Raw genomic sequence first — 16,580 nt, forward strand, 5'->3', positions numbered from 1 at the left:
TGGGCCACATGCTGCTGTTGCTACCAGAGAGTAGGGTCGTCCTTGGATCTCTCTGCTCAGCCTCTGCTACTATATGGAACTCCCGGCGCAGGGTGGGCAGGTTCAAGGCACTGCGCCCATCCTAGCACAAACCTTTAAGTGCTGATGGCCAATTTTCTCACTCTGCTCTTCCCTGCGTCTCCCGTTTCCGTTCATGGCTTATCGCTTTGCCGGCAGGGCACCAGGGTCATCTGAGCTGAACTTTTGCCATCAGATATCAGGCCCAAAGCCTGCTGTGTAAAGTCAGCAGAGCGCCCTATGGCCAGAACTCCGGGGTGTTAGAGGACAGAGTGCACCTTGTCACCTGCCGGATCCACTCCAGGGGGCCTCAGTTCCCTTTTTAGGCCTTTGATCGCCCTCCAAACACGATTCACTAATCAAATATGGAGAGATAAAAGTGCTCAGGGGATAAAAGGCAGGCAGAAAAAGAGACGTCTCACACTAGCATTTCTCATCCCCGCTTGGAAACCTTTTGGAAGCAGGAAACATGTGGAATTCTTTTGCTTTGCCCACAAATGCCGCCAGCAATAGAGCATGCCACGTTCTCGAGTGCCACAGAGCTCTTCATCTGTCATCAAGTCCCTGTTGCTTCTGGAAGCTAGCATCTTGCCATGCTGCACTGGCACGTCTAGATGTTGTCTAGATGGCACGTCACTGTTGTTTTTAAACAGATTTTTAAAAACGGATTTTAAAAATTAAATTTTCCCACGGGGGCGGGGGAATCAACAGCAATATATGAAACAACCAACATTTCCTCTTGCTTATATCAACAAACATGGGTTACCGCCAATCCTTATAATCTGTTGATTGTTAAACCTCTTCCATTGTTGCTCGCACTTAACACAAGACCTCCCTTCCCTGACTAGCTCTGATAAACCAGGTTAGGGCACAATCCTATGCGTGTTTAGACAAAAAAAAGTCCTACAACTCCCAGCATGCCCCAGGCTGGCTACAGCATGCTGGGAGTTGCAGGACTTTTTTCTGTCTAAACATGCTTGGGATTGCACCCTTAATTTATTTAGAAGTGGCAAATCTCACATCTTAATGTACCACTCTCTAATTCTTGGAGGCTTATTAAATTTCCATTGCCTTGAACATCCTACTCTAGTATCAACAATCATGTGATAAAGGAGTGTTTCCTTATCCTTCCTTATCAATGCTTTCAAGCAGGGCTGTAGAACCTAAGCCCCGGTGACCAAATCCAGCCCTCTTGGGGTTCCAATCAGGCCCTCCGGCATCCCCCAGAAGGCCATGTCCCCTTCCTCTGGTCTGACCCTCTTTTCTCCAACCACAGATTGTTTGGTTATGTCCTGGCTGTTGTGCATTTTTCCACATTAAAAAAAACCCTGAAATGCCTCTCCTAAGGCTAAGAGCCTTAAGCTACAATATACTGCTATTTTTGGATCCACTCCCTTTTGCCTTTGGGGATGGCTGAATGACTGGAATGTGGCCCCCAAGAGCTTGTCTGAAATGGAATTTGGCCCTTGGGCTGAAAGAGGTTCAACACCCTTGCTTTAAAGTTTGCTAATTAAAGCAAAAAATTTGAGGGACAGGTGATAGCTTTCCTCCCCAATGCAGAATTTTATTAACTGACGTTAACACTTGTTGCTGTTATTTCTTACCCTGCCTATGCTGCCCCCAACTATGGTAAAAATCCACCCACCCTCTCTTACATCTCCAACACATCTCTGAATACACCTGGTGAATCTTTGCTGGTGAATCTGCACTGGAGTTTTTATCTGTGTGGGGCAGAACTGGGAAAAGGACGCTAACGTGAAAGCTAACTGTCGGAAAGCCCTTCTTCACATACTTGCAGAACTGACTTGTGGAACTCACTGCCCTGGAACGTGGCTAGCAATACGCTGAACCCAACAGACCTCTGGGCATGACCCAGCAAGGCTTTTAAAAAAACAACCTATGGCAGCCTTTCCCAGTCAGGAGGGCACTGGATTGGTGAAGGCTGCCCTACAGAGATTGCTCCAATTAAAGAGATTTTCTTGGCTCTGTTCTGTGCCAAAAGAGAAATAAGCATTGCCTGCTCACACGAGAGCATTTATGACACCCGACAGCTCCCTGTCTTTGCCCTGAGTCATCCCGCTTCATTTTTTTATTGAAGGGGCAAATTATTTTATTGAAAATGTGATCTCAAGGTGTGTTGCAGCCACTTAGCACGAACGACAGCGCTCTTCTTCCCAGGAAAGGTTCAGTTATTTGGAAACACCCTTGCCAAAGGACTGGTTTGAAGCCAAAATATACTGCACTCCATTTCGCCACCTCCTCTTGACCTCCTTCCACTTTCTGCTTGCTCACATCTCTTAATTGCGCCCACTAAGAGTTCCCACTAGGCATTCTGTTTACCTCTCCGTCCGAACTAGGCAAAAGCGCATCATATTTTCATGCCAACTGTCGTGCCTCCTCCACTATAGCTGTTCAGAGAGGTCACTTGCTTATTTTACAGATGCATGCCTTGATTTTATTAGATCGATAGCTGTGTTTACCCTTTTTTGGGTAGCAGGAGAAAAACAGCTTATAAAACCATATGAAGAATCGAAACAAAAATGTCTCAAAAGCTTTCAATAGAACCATTCGGTATGGAGCTGATTAAGGGCGTAATCTTACGCACGTTTTGACAGAAAAAAGTCCTGCAACTCCCAGCTTTCCCCAGGCAGCACTGAAAAACTCCCAGCATTCCCCAGCCACAGCTCCCAGCATTCCCCAGCCAGCACTGAAAATCTCCCAGCAAGCACAAATCCGAGCAATCCCCAGCCAGCACTGCCGGCTAGGGATTGCTGGGAGTTCTAGGACTTTTTTTCTGTCTAAACATGCATGGGATTGCACCTTGAGACTTAAAGCCTGGAAAGGGCTTTGCTGGATCAAGAAAGCCCTTCTTCTCTCTCTTTTTAGAAGGCTGTTATTCAGGATTAGGTGGGCTTCCCTTGAGAGAGGGTCCTATGGCAGAAGAGAAAACCACAGAGTGCCTCGTGGCACCTTAAAGACAAACGAATTTATTATGGCATAAGCTTCCATGGATTACAGTCCACTTGCATCTATTCCACAAAAGCTGATGCCAGTCTTCACCAACCGGGGCCCCCCCAGATATGTCAGACTACAACTCCCATCACTCTCAGCCTGGCTGGGGATGATGGGAGTTGCAATCCAACACATATGGAGGGGACCCAGTTGGCAAAATCTGGCCTATGCCATAATAAATGTTTGTCTTTAACGTGCCACAAGACCGCTTGTTGTTTTAGTCTATCCTCCTTTTTTAAGGAAGTAAGTAGGAAGTCAAGAAATCACCGGGATAACAGGCAGGCATGGCCTTGGTGTACAATATGAAGCAGGACAAAAGCTAATAGAGTTTTGCCAAGAGAACACGCAGATCATAGCAAACACTCTTTTCCAACAGCACAAGAGGCGACTCTACACATGGACATCACCAGTGGAGGTGAGGAATAGATTTAAGGGATTAGACCTGATAGACAGAGTGCCTGAGGAACTATGGACGGAGGTCCGTAACATTGTTCAGGAGGCAGCAACAAAATCCATCCCAAAGCAAAAGAAATGCAAGAAAGCCAAGTGGCTGTCTGATGAGGCTTTACAAGTAGCTGACGAAAGAAGGGAAGCGAAAAGCAAGGGAGAAAGGGGAAGATATACCCAACTGAATGCAGAGTTCCGGAGAATAGCAAGGAGACACAAGAAGGCCTTCTTAAATGAACAGTGCAAAGAAATCGAGGAAAACAACAGAATGGGAAAGACTAGAGATCTCTTCAAGAAAATTGGAGATCTCAAGGGAACGTTTTGTGCAAAGACGGGCATGATCAAGGACAAAGAAGGCAGGGACCTAACAGAAGCAGATGAGATTAAGAAGAGGTGGCAAGAATACACAGAAGAACTATACAGGAAAGATCTGAATGTCCCTGATAGCCATGACAGTGCGGTCACTGAACTTGAGCCGGACATCCTCGAGAGTGAAGTCAAGTGGGCCTTAGGAAGCATTAGTAACAACAAAGCTAGCAGAGATGACAGTATTCCAGCTGAGCTATTTAAAATCCTAAAAGATGATGCTGTTAAAGTGCTGCATTCAATATGCCAACAAATTTGGAACACTCAACAATGGCCGCAAGACTGGAAAAGGTCAGTTTACATTCCAATTCCAAAGAAGGGCAATGCCAAAGAGTGTTCAAACTACCGCACAATTGCGCTCCTTTCACATGCCAGCAAGGTGATGCCCAAAATCCTACAAGCTAGGCTTCAGCATTATGCGAACCGAGAACTACTGGAAGTACAAGCTGGGTTTCGAAGAGGCAGAGGAACTAGAGATCAAATCGCCAACATTCGCTGCATCATGGAGAACGCAAGAGAATTCCAGAAAAACGTCTATTTCTGCTTCATTGACTACGCTAAAGCCTTTGATTGTGTGGATCACAACAAACTGTGGCAAATTCTGAAAGAGATGGGAGTACCAGACCACCTTACCTGTCTCCTGAGAAACCTGTACGAGGGTCAAGAAGCAACAGTAAGAACCAGACATGGAACAACTGAGTGGTTCAAAATTGGGAAAGGAGAACGACAAGGCTGCATATTGTCACCCTGCTTATTTAACTTATATGCAGAGAACATCATGAGAAACGCTGGGTTGGATGAATCAGAGGTCGGAATTAAGATTGCTGGGAGAATTATCAACAACCTCCGATATGCAGACGATACCACCCTAATGGCAGAAAGCGAAGAGGATCTCAAGAGCCTCTTGTTGAGGGTGAAAAAGGAGAGTGCAAAAGCTGGTTTGAAACTCAACATTAAAAAAACTAAGATCATGGCATCTGGCCCCATCACTTCCTGGCATATAGAAGGGGAAGAAATGGAAGCAGTGGCAGATGTTACTTTCTTGGGCTCCAAAATCACCGCGGACGGTGACTGTAGCCATGAAATTAAAAGACGCTTGCTCCTTGGGAGGAAAGCTGTGGCAAACCTAGACAGCATAGTAAGAAGCAGAGACATCACCTTGCCGACAAAGGTCCGCATAATCAAAGCTATGGTTTTCCCAGTAGCAACGTATGGCTCTGAGAGCTGGACTATAAGGAAGGCTGAGCACCGCGGAATTGATGCTTTCGAACTGTGGTGCTGGAGAAGACTCTTACGAGTCCCCTGGACTGCAAGGAGGTCAAATCAGTCCATCCTAAAGGAAATCAACCCTGAGTGCTCATTGGAAGGACAGAGACTGAAGCTGAAGCTCAAATATTTTGGCCACCTAATGCGAATAGAAAACTCTCTGGAAAAGACCCTGATGCTGGGAAAGACTGAAGGCAAAAGGAGAAGGGGACGGCAGAGGATGAGATGGCTAGATAGCATCACGGATGCAATGAATATGAACTTGAGCACACTCCGGGAGAGAGCGGAGGACAGGAGGGCCTGGCGTGCTGTGGTCCATGGGGTCACGAAGAGTCGGACACGACTGAACGACTGAACAACAACAACCTTTTTTAAAGCCATCTCAGTTAATCTGCATCTTGCGACAGCAAATCCCATAAATTCATTCTGTGTTGTGTGCAAAGAAGGACTTCCTTTTGCACTGCCAATCAATTCTACCAGGTGACCCCCAAGATCTAACATTATGGGTGACAGAGAAAAACCTGTATGCTCTCCCCATGCATACATTTTATTTGTTTGTTTGTTTAAGAGATTTATATACACTGAACATATTTAGAAACATCGGTAAGCGGTTCACACAATACATTATAATATACATTAAAAAACAATTAGATTACATAAGAATCACTAAATCATTAATATGAAACATTAATAAAAACATTGTTGTTGTTCAGTCGTTCAGTCGTGTCCGACTCTTCGTGACCCCATGGACCATAGCACGCCAGGCCTTCCTGTCCTGCGCTCTCTCCCGGAGCGTGCTCAAGTTCATATTCATTGCATCCGTGATGCTATCTAGCCATCTCATCCTCTGCCGTCCCCTTCTCCTTTTGCCTTCAGTCTTTCCCAGCATCAGGGTCTTTTCCAGGGAGTTTTCTCTTCGCATTAGGTGGCCAAAATATTTGAGCTTCAGCTTCAGTATCTGTCCTTCCAATGAGCAGTCAGGGTTGATTTCCTTTAGGATGGACTGATTTGACCTCCTTGCAGTCCAGGGGACTCGTAAGAGTCTTCTCCAGCACAATAAAAACATTACAATCCATTAAAACAACACCATAATCACAAACAAACAGTCCGGTCAGCACATTCACTCAGGGAAGGCCTGCGCAAAGAAGTGGGTCTTTAATTGGCACCTAAGCCATGATATACTTGGCGCCTCCTGAATACCAGGCGGGAGATCATTCCATAAATTGGGTGCCACCACGAGGAAGGCCCGCTTTCTGGTTGCTGTGAGATGGCAGCCTGCAGGCCGCGGTAGCACTAGCAAGACCTCCTCCGATGAACTTATCGATTGCTCAGGTCTGTAGTGGGGAAGAGTTATAAAACTCTTTCCCCTGCTCACACAGTATTCTATTTTATTTTTAAAGCTCAAAGCCCCAGAATTGTTAGCTTTCCTTGTCGGGAAGTTTCTCCAGTCCCCCATCATTTTGGTTGCTCTTTTCTAGCCCTCTCTTGTGAGATGGATTTCACAGCATCATTACATGGAAGCCAGAGAAGGTGGAATCCTGACAGGAAAAGTGTGGGTTTTGTTTAATTCTATCCCACCAATTATACAGCTGAGAATCTTATGGCCATCGTACACTCTTTTCTTTTCTTTTCTTTTCCCTTCACTCCATCCAGGCCGCTGCCCGATCCTACACTTTCTTCTTCTTGAGAGCCACAGTGGTGTAGTGGTTAGAGCTCAGCCATGAAGCTCACTGGGGGACTTTGGGCCAGTCACTGACTCTCAGCCTAGCCTACCTCACAGGGTTGTTGTGAGGATAAAATGGAGAGGAGGAGGAAGAGGACCATGCAAGCTGCCTTGAGTTCTTTGCAAGAGAGTAAAAGGTGGGATATAAATGTAATCATCATATATAAATAAAACCTCCTTCGTACCAACTGAGACTCAAGTTGTCCACCGCCTGAGCATCTCTGGTGCAGGTTGCCCGTTGGAACATCTCGCCGCTCATTTCTCTTTTCTGGTTCCCTTTGAGTATCAGTTCAAGCTTCACCTATGCACAGACCAGAATGAGGTGGGCAGCATCCTGAGGTGGAAGAATGAACTGTACCCATTCAAGATTCAGGATCACATTCTCAAATGCTTCCTTGCATGTTGTAAACAATGATTCCCTGCCGATAGAAAACTAGCAGCCTGGGCTGGAAGCTTTCTCCCTGATGAGCTAGCTTTTTGCTTGCAGGGGTTGTTCCTCTTGTTGTTGTTTTAATGAGAGGGGGTATTCAGCCACGGCAGTGATACACCCACCCTTCCAGCTCATCCTGCTGCATATGTAGACCCAGCCGTAGAACTTACATTTAAGGAGTTGTTCTCCACAGCAAAGGGAGGCGAGCACTAATCTGTGCACTGCACAGCGATATGTCTGCTGTGTGCTGAATCTTCTCTGCTCCCAACACTATTCATAGCTCACAGCCAGCCCCCAGTGAATATCTTGGCCTGAGTAAAGGTCACAGGGTGCAACTGACCACGTGGGATTCCAAACAGGGAATGAGTGTTTGAAGAGCCAACGGAGTGGCGGAGGGGGCTGTGTGTTTGCTGCAGTGTGCTAATGTGCGTGGCGGGAGGGCTGTTTATTCTCCGGCCCCGGCTATGGTTATCTCAGCCCTGGCAAAGGGCCGGTGTTTATTACCACCAGCGTAATGCAACTAGGCTGAGAACGTCCTGAACCGGGATGCCTTTGGCTTTTCTTTAGCTGGCACATGGAGAGAGCTCCGCTTCGGTTCCTCTGGCCAGGCCAAGTCAAGCTAGCATCGAGGGGCGGTGTCCAAAGCGCTCCGTCACCCTCCAGCAAGCCTGGTGAACTCTGAACCCACTCCCCATTGCAGGGATCTCTTTGCAAGAAAGGGATTCTGTCCGCCTGCATATGTCCTTTGAGACTGTGACCGGCTGCGCAAACCGTCGGGGGCTGAGGGGGAGCAGCGCAGGCCTCTGTGGTGGGCTGCAGCAAAATGCTGGGTGGAGAATATGACAGACCAGCCTTGGCACCCTTCAGATATGTTGGACTACAGCTCCTATAATCCCCAGCCAGCCATGGGAATTGCAGTCCAACACATCTGGAGGGCACCAGGTTGCAGTCTGTCATGACTTTGAAAACAAGGAGAATACGTTAAAGCAGGGGTGCTGAACCTCAGGCCCAGGGGGCAAATCCGGCTCACCCAGGGTCCGAATCAGGACCTCTGGGTTTGCCAGGTGGCCACGCCTCCTTCTCCTGCCCCCCCGACCACCGATCGTTCAGTGGTTTCCCAGCTTTGCAAGGTTGAGGTGGACAACCTGCAGCCCTCAACACATTCTGGGGCTACAGCTCCCATCATCCTTGTCTATTGGCTCTGCTGGCTGGGGCTGATGGGAGGTGGAGTTGCCCACCTTTGCTTTAGAAGCCTATTGGATGAAAGGGCAGCTCTAGATGCCCCCCCTGAGCAAAAACAATATTGCATGCATATTGTCCAACCTTTCGCAGATAAAAACAGAGCTGAGAATAACATAAATTTCATCCTGGGGCCACTGCCCAAGCCTGCGCTCCCACCTTGATGACTGCAATCTGCATTTCTTTGCTTGCTTGTTTGTATCTTGAAATCTCTTTAAAGCGCCCTGCACCCTGACGGATACACGGGCACCGTGCGGGAGCATGACCCAAGATTAGTCACACAAAATGAAAGACGCACTCCTGCAAGAACACAGCAAGGAAGACAGCTAAAGGCACAACCCTGTGCATGTTCAGACAGAAAAAAGTCCCACAACTCCAGCATGCCCCAGCCGTAGGATGTAGGACTTTTTCTGCCTAAACATGCATGTGATGGCACCCTAAAACGTCAGGACAGACCGAGATTAAGATGCCCAGCGAAATGAAAGAAAAGCTTGAACCTGGTGCTGCTGCCCAGGGGATCACAGCAGCTGAAGTCCAATCTATTTGAAAGCACTGGGCTGAGGAATGCTCCTCTAGTCTAATGCATGACTGTGTACACTGACAGCACGATTACAACGCTTCCCCGAAGGGCAACCCTGGAAGGGCTGTCCCTACCTGGGACCTTCTGCATGCAAAGCAGGGCCTCGACCCCTGAGCTACAGCCCCTCCCCTAAAAATGAAGTCAGATTCTCGTCCTCAAGATTCTGAGTAAAGGGCTGATTTAAATAGGAACATCGGAAGCTGCCTCCTACCACATCAGAGCCTTGGTCCATCTAGTTCAGTATTATCAGCACTGACCGGCAGCAGTGGCTCTCCAGGGCTTCAGGCAGGAGTTTTTCCAGCCCTACTTGGGGATGCCGGGCGGCTTTGAACTTGTGACCCTCTGCATGCAAAGCAGGGGCTCCACCACTGAGCCACAGCCCCACGCAAGACCAAGGGTTTAACCCTGGGGTCGGGATTGTTCGCTGCACGGCTGAGCAGCACCACGCAATCCAGAGAAGCAGGGAGGGCAGCTGGCGAGAGGAGCGGAGGCATTTTCCCAGGCGCTGTCTGGCCACACACGTGGTGGAAATTCACCTCTTCCTTTGCCAACCGGCAGCCCACTTTGCACGCCAGGCCCACCCAGGGCCTGCGCATTGCTCCAACGCCTCCCTCTTGTTGTCCCTCATTAAATGTTAATCTCTCAGCAGCCTGTGTCCTGCGCACCAGCCCGGCAGGGAAACACGTGTCTCTTTTCTTGAGCTGCCCAACATCTAAACTCCCGGCTGCCTTTGCACCAGTGCTGGGAGATGCTGTGCAGTGACGTGCGCCTCTCTGCCAAAGGTCAACCACAGTTGCGGGCGGCTGGGTGGGGCGAGGGCAGCGCGCCCTAGGCCCCAGGGGCGGGAGCCTGGCTCCTGGGGTTTCTGCCAAGCTGTGAAATAAAAGAAAAGGGACGAAGCACAAGGGAGAAGAATGACAGGGTTGGAAAGCCAGGGGAAGGGAGAGCTCTGGATCAGTGCTCTCTGGGGGCACTGCAGTCTGCTATACATCCAACAGTAAAGTCTGCCTCCCCCCGCCCTTCGAACTTCGGACGCTGCCTTACACTGAGTCAGACCTGGGTCCATCTAGCCCAGTATTGCTAACACTGACTGGCAGCAGCAGCTCTCCAGGGTTTCAGGCAGGAGTTTTTCCAGCCCTACTTGGAGATGCTGCTGGGGACTGAACCTGGGACTTTTTAACGTAATAAAAGGTGTTCTACCGCTGAGCTACAGCCTCTGCCTCCAAAGCATAACCTATCAGTGATCCTGCATCTTGCTACCTGAGATGCCGGGATCGAACCTGGGACATTCCGCATGCAAAGCAGGGGCTCTACCACTGCCCTACAGCCCTTCCCCTAAAAATACAGTAGGATTCCAGTCCTCATGGCTCTGAATAATGGCTGATTTAAAAAGAAATCTGAGAAGCTGCCTTATCCTGCAGTCAGACCCTGGGTCCATCCAGCCCAGTATTGTCGACACTGACTAGTAGCAGCAGCTCTCCAGGGTTTCAGGCAGGGATTTTTCCAGCCCTTCCTGGAGAAGTTGCCAGGGATCAAACCTGGAGCCTTCTGCATGCAAAGCAAGGGCTTTACCACTGAGCTACAGCCTTTCCTTATCTATCTATCTATCTATCTATCTATCTATCTATCTATCTATCTATCTATCTACAGTGTTGTAGCACTGTAAGGACTAACACACTGATTGTGCCGTAAGCTTTTGTGGGCCGGCCTTGTTACATGCATTGCATTGTCACCCAAGGGACTGGCGGCTTGGCTCCGACCAAACAAAGATGCCCCCTTTTGGCAGCTGGGAAGGGAGAGAAGGCGTTTCCTAGGCTAGCACAAGCTCCCTGGTGGTGCTTCTGAGAGTGGACTGGTGGGTAATTTTGCCCATGGACCTGGAGTTCAACGCCACGTTTGTCCCTGGATGTGTTGCCCCCAGGCTGGGTTTGTGTGGGAAGCCAGTGGGCAATTGTTCTGTGTTGGTTCTGTGCCACAGAACACAGGAGATGGAAAATAAATGCAGAAGATCGGTGGCATCCAGTCACGTTTACCTTCAAGTAAACAAATCCAGGCTGCATAGCTGTATAACTTTATTGCCGCAAATGTTCCGATGGCCTTCCTCGTCATCGCGTGCGCCACGCCTGGGACTTGGCACCTCGTTTGCCGCTGCAGGCTGTTGGGTTTCCACTCTGAATTGCAGAGCTGAGGTGGAGTGATGACAGGAGACCGTGGCCTGTGCAAAGCACGTGGCTCTGCTCACCCAAGGGAACGTGGCTGGAAGCAAAAGACACGAGGGGGGCAAAGTGCAGCAGGCCAGAGAACACATTTGCTCTAATGTGGACAATGTGTTATGTCCAACGATAGTCCTACTTAGAGTAAACCTATTGAAACGAATGGGACTTCAGTTAGACAGATACTGGATACAAGCCGATGCCACTTTTGAGCCATGGGAGCAATGTTGCCTGTCACGCTCCTTCTGGCCCTGATCCTGCCATTTTAAACACCTCCCAACCCGAGACTCTTAGCTGTGGTGCCCCACCACTCACGGAACGCTCGCACCAGGGAGACTCACCTGGCGCTGGCCCCGAGTTCCTTCTGGTGCCAGGCAAACATGTCTTTATTTTCCAAGGCCTCTTCATTTTTAAAAACTGTGCAGTATAATTGTTTTTATGGCTGCTTTACTCTGCTGTTTTATTTATTTGTTGTGTTGTTGTTCTCGATGATAATGTTTATTATGTATTTATTTACAATATTTTTACTGCCAAAAAAGGCTCCCTGAGTGGCTTACAAAGATTCATAATGAGCTGGTCCCTGCCCTCAGCCTTATAATCTAAAGGACATGACACAAAAGGAAAAGGGATGGGGAGGGAGGAGGAAAAAAGCAAAACTCAGGCACCAGCTCTGAGTTTCAAAGGTCTGATAGGTGTTCTTTTGGGCAGGGGAGGGCGAAATAAGCTCCCGGCAGCTGTTCCTGCTGATGTATGGGGCCAAGCTGGCCTCCCCCTTGCCACGATGTTCTTCCTGGGGGACAAGGGCCGCAGCCTTCCAGCAGGCTTACACCCCCTGGCCGGTAGATGAGTTGACTTGTTGATACGATATGCTGTTGCTCCTGTGGTTTTGCTTGACGTTTTCTGAGCTGCCCTGGAAACATTTCTAGAAAGGCGGGAAGTGAATTCGTTCAATGAACACAAATCGAAGCCAAAGAATTGAAGGCTGCAGCGGCAGGATCCGCAGCATGATTCAGCACGCGACACTTGGCCTGCTCCTGCGGAGAGCGGACATGTTGTATGGCTCACTGATCGGCGTGGCTGATCAAAGCTGCCCTTAAAATGAGGGCGTGAGACTGATAAGTGAATTAGAGAGGCGCAAACAAACGCAGCCTGTGTCACAGCCATAAGCTGGGTCTCAGTAACCCCAGTTCAGGGAATTTAAAAGTACAATCCTATGCATGTTTACCTAGAATTAAGTCCAGCTGGATTCAATGGTGCTTACTCGCTAGTACGTTTGTTTAGAATTGTAGCCGTAGAAAAATGAGGTCAACAAAATTACTAGTTGTTGTTGTTGTTGTTATTCTGTTTAAGGAGACAGACATGTTTAAGGAGACCAGCCCCAGATTCCATGCCTCATTTTGGTGTCGTAACACCCTCCCTGCACAGAAGTAACCCCACCCTTGTTCCTGATCCCACAGCACCCAGCAAGTGGAACTGGATGTGTGCCTTCACACCCACCCCAGGTCCCGCCTCTCCATCCCCGGCAGGGCAGTGCGGTGTGTGTTTGAGGGTGCTGTATTTGTTCCAATGTGTGTTTGTCTGACTATCAGGTTTATTTCCCCTCATAAAACATTTAAGCACCGAGTGAATGACAAACACTGATAGACACAAGACCTTTTGTCGCAATCACGCTTGAGCTGGGCCCAGGTGGCCACGAGTCTCCTCCTTTGGGCAGCGATGTGCCCACTCGTAGGCCTCAGACATTCTGCTTTTCTTGGCTTTTGAATTGTTCCATCCATTGCGCCTTAAACCGAGTCAGACCCCCCCGGGTCCATCCATCCAGCCCAGTGTTGTCGACACTGACCGGCAGCAGCGGCTCTCCAGGCAGGATCCTCTCCCAGCCCTACCTGGAGATGCTGGGCTTGAAGCTGGGGCCTTCAGCCTGCAAAGCAGGGGCTCCGTCACTGGCCTTTCTGCAGTTGCGATTATCTTGGGAGCATGTTGGTTCCATGGCACACACAGCCAAGGGGGTATAAGAGGAGCTGTGTTCAAGCAAAAAGGCAAGGAGACCCCCTGCCCCACCTCTGAGGCCCTTTCAAGACTGATGAGTTTACTGCAGATGGACGGGAAGCTTGCAAAGATGGTGGGTGCAGAGCTACGCAGCTGGGGTTGCACTGCAGGGAAGGAAGAGGACGTTGATGAGAGAACTGGCCATCACGAACCCTGTCCCACTCATTCCAGAAGCTGTGTCTCTTTTATCCGTTCCCAGACAGCTTGCGCAGTCAGCCAAAGTCCCCAAGGAACGTGCCAACGTATCCCCTTCCCTTTAGAGAGTTGTGCCAGGAAAGCTCTCCGTGGGCTCCGAGTTCATTGGGTTTGCCAGAGTCAAGGAGTGCACAGCACCTGCCTCGGGTTGACATTTCAGGTGCTGTTGAGATTCTGCAATGCTGTTGCTGCTGATGACATCCCAGCCTGTCTCAGTGGCTTATTAGCCAAAGGCTAGCAGGGCTTAGACAGCGGAATCACAGAGACACACACTCGACCATTATCATGCTGCTAATGACGGTGTGGCCGGTGTGGTGCAGTGGTTAGAGCCGGGGTAGGCAGCCTTTTGCCCGCCAGATTCTTTGGACTACAACTCCCACAATCCCTGACCATTGGCTGAGGGTGAAGGGAATTGTAGTTGGAAGCATCTGGAGGGTTGGACTAGGACTGGGGAGACCAAGGTTCAAGTCTCCACTTAGCCGATTGCTATCTCTCAGACAGACCTACCTCACAAGGTTGTTGTGAGGAGAAATGGGGGTGGGTGAGGAATAACCACGCACAACACCCTCAGCTCCTGACATGAAGTCTGGGATCAATATGTAACAAATAATTAAAAGGCGCAGTTGTTCCAAACACTTTCTACACTTGGAAAGAATCATGCAGCGATGGAATCCCACCTCTTTTGCAGCCGCCAGTTGTCTTTTTGGGAGACGTTTTTATTGACAGAAGTGGACACAACAGCTGTGGCTTAGGAGCCCCGCTACAGGCTACGGTAGCCACTTTCAAACCAGACAAAAGGGGAGGAAAGGCATCACCTGCAAAGGGGACAAAAGACGGCATCAATTTGCGCGACATTTGTGTGTGCTAGTTTATAAGAATAGATGCAAATTCAGAAAGACTGATTATAACTGAAATGCAAATGCGGTCCATCTCACCAGAGCACAGGAGCCTGTGGCCAGGCAACCTGTGTGCGTCTGCTCAGCCTGCTGTCCAGGCGCTGTAAGCAGGCACCGTCCTTAGGGTTCTTGGCACTGGGCCTGGACAGGTCAGCCTTTCAAACTGGGGACACCTTCAAGCAGAGGACGGTCTGCTCTACAAGAGGGCACCAGGCCACCGGCCCCGTTCCCTCTGGTCTATATTCTCCTCTTTATGGCCTGCCTGGATGCAGAGGCATCCAGAGTGTCACGGTGACATTTGGCACAATCCATATGTTGCCGGGAATAAAACAAGTTAAACATTAAGTCCTATAGACGGTCCACTCCCAGGGCAGCTGAGTCTAGCCAGGGGAGGTTGTGCGGGGTAGTCCGGGGCCTCCTAGGGCCGTGTCACGCAAGCAGATTGCCAGGGCATGAGGATGGGATCGGTCCTACGGAGGCAGTAAAGGACGGGCACTGAACCTCAGGACTGTCTGCAATCCCAATTCGGCCCTTTGGGGTTCCCCAAATGGCCCTGCCCCCTTTCCCCTGATGGGTTGGTGGTTCCCTGGTTCCTCCCCCCATTTGAAAAGCTTGAAATGCCTCTCCTAAAGTTTTGTTACTGGTAGACTGATTGGCTCAGAGTACAGGGGTCTTTCCCATTTAAGTGGAGAGGCCAGGGACTAAACCTGTGACCTGACCCGGCATGCTGAATGTGCGCTGTACTCTACCCCTGAGCTATAAAAAAAAAGGGGTCACAGCTTATCTTATGGGTGTGTGATATTTTCATTATGTGTACATAGCACTTGTGGAATCTGGATCGGATGGCATTGCTGGCCTATTAGCTGCGTAACTTCTTTGAGTGTCTTAAGTTGGCACTGGATCTCATAATTTTTGCGGTTGAATATTGGATTCCAAAAAACTAACATTAACTGTTTCTGAGTGCAACCCTATGCATGTGTAGACAGAAAAAAGTCCTAGAAGAAACATGCAAAGGATTGTGCCCCCAATCTGCTTTTTAAAATTGTAACTGTTGTGAAATGAGTTCTAAAGTGCTTATGGGTTGGTTCCAGATTTAGTCATGACTTCCAGTAGAGCCACTGAAATCGGGGCTTAAATTAGTCAAAACTAACTTAAGTCCCATTGATTTCAGTGGTTCTGCTCTTAAGTGGTTCTGCTCTTCACCTTGCTGCCGTTTTTTTGTTTTGCTTTTTGTTTAGGAGTCCTAGTTTTTTGTTTTGTTTCGTTTGCAATTGGGTTGTTTGTGTATTTTTAAAATTGCTTTATGAATTTGATTCTCTTTTGTAAGTGGCCTTGGGAAGGCTTTGCTCTGGAAGGGTGTAAGTACTTTTAATAACAATAAAGACATGGATTAGTGTTTTCTCTGCAAGTGAGGCATGCAACTAGTTATCTGAGACTTCTAAAAGTGTGATGGTGCTTTTCTGCATCGCAGGCAGATGTGTGTTCTGACATAGAAACATAGAATAGTAGGGCTGGAAGGGGCCTACAAGGCCCTCGAGTCCAACCCTCTGCTCAGTGCAGGAATCCAAGTCAGAGCATCCCCGACAGATGGCTGTCCAGCCTCGTCCTGAACGCCTCCAGTGTGGGAGAGCCCACCGCCTCCCTGGGGTATTGGTTCCATGGTCGTATTGCTCTAACAGTCAGGAAGTTTTTCCTGATGTTCAGCCGGAATCTGGCTTCCTGTCACTTGAGCCCATGATTCCGTGTCCTGCACTCTGGGATGAGGAATTTGATTCTCTTTTGTAAGTGTAATAATTCCCTTTGCCAACACATTTGTCAGCAGGCAGGCCTGCTTTGATCATGGAGGTGATTCATTATTTGGCCTGCTCACAGCGATGCTGTCGGATTGGCCCTTTACGCTGATGCCTCAGCGAGAAGGGCATCTTGGCATCATTGCCCACGTATTGGCATCATTGCCCGCTGTTCACCCTGTGTGTTATAACCTAAAGGCTGAGGTTCTGTCCAGGATTTGGACGATGGCAAAATACGACCGCAGGTGCCACGAACTGGACGGAGCTCTGTTGCTCCCCTTGCAAGGGAGGGAGCCGTAACGCTTGCAGCAGAAACT

Source organism: Heloderma suspectum, chromosome 15 (genome assembly GCF_057233095.1).
Source record: "Heloderma suspectum isolate Gila_16-S chromosome 15, 16-S_ref, whole genome shotgun sequence".
Classification (NCBI taxonomy): domain Eukaryota; kingdom Metazoa; phylum Chordata; class Lepidosauria; order Squamata; family Helodermatidae; genus Heloderma; species Heloderma suspectum.